The sequence below is a fragment of the Myotis davidii genome, unplaced genomic scaffold (assembly GCF_000327345.1).
Source record: "Myotis davidii unplaced genomic scaffold, ASM32734v1 scaffold566, whole genome shotgun sequence".
NCBI lineage: Eukaryota > Metazoa > Chordata > Mammalia > Chiroptera > Vespertilionidae > Myotis > Myotis davidii.
Genome location: NW_006296617.1, coordinates 120,950 through 121,586, shown reverse-complemented (window position 1 = coordinate 121,586; position 637 = coordinate 120,950). Strand labels below are relative to the sequence as shown.

General features: G+C 48.2%; 1 protein-coding gene across 1 annotated transcript in view; it reads left to right on the top strand.

The window, feature by feature from the left end:
• LOC107184407 overlaps window positions 1-637 on the top strand; it is a 25,686-nt gene that overhangs the window by 10,772 nt on the left and 14,277 nt on the right. The gene's annotated exons all lie outside the window — the stretch shown is intronic.

Genomic DNA, 637 nt, shown 5'->3' with positions numbered 1-637 from the left:
TGTGTGTGTTTCCCTCTGTTCTCACCATCCTTTGGGCATTTCCTGACTTTCTGACCCAAGAAGATGTTCCGGGGTCATTTTTAACTTATTTTTTTTGAAACAAGAGAGTTGCAAGTAGGGTGCCAAGAACTTTTCCTCTGAATCCATTTTGAGAGAAAATTGCCAATCTGGTGCGTCCCCCTGAATACTGCCCCTGGCTGCCATCGTAGTGGGCGTGTCCCACAGAAAAGGGCATTCCAAGGCAAAGATCCCTTTTGTTCCTTTGGAGTCATAAATTTTTATACGAGACAACGTAAAAACACACGTTCCTCCACCAAACTTTCCGGCGGTCCACTTCCTTACATCTTCACGGACACATGGATGCTTATTTTATTGGAAGCGTTGTGATCTGTTACCCCCAATGGGGAAAAAAACAAAAGTCTTTTCATTTTGTTGAGGAGAGAAACATCCACCTGAGAGTGAAACATCCATCAGTTCCCTCCTGCAGGACCCCAGGCCCACAGTCCAGGCATCTGCCCTGACTGGGAATCCAGCAGGCAACCCTTTGGTACAAGGGAGATGCCCAACCCACTGAGCCACACCGGCCAGGGCTGTAAACAACCCCCAGTGTTAACGTTGACGCCCAGAGTGTCCCAGA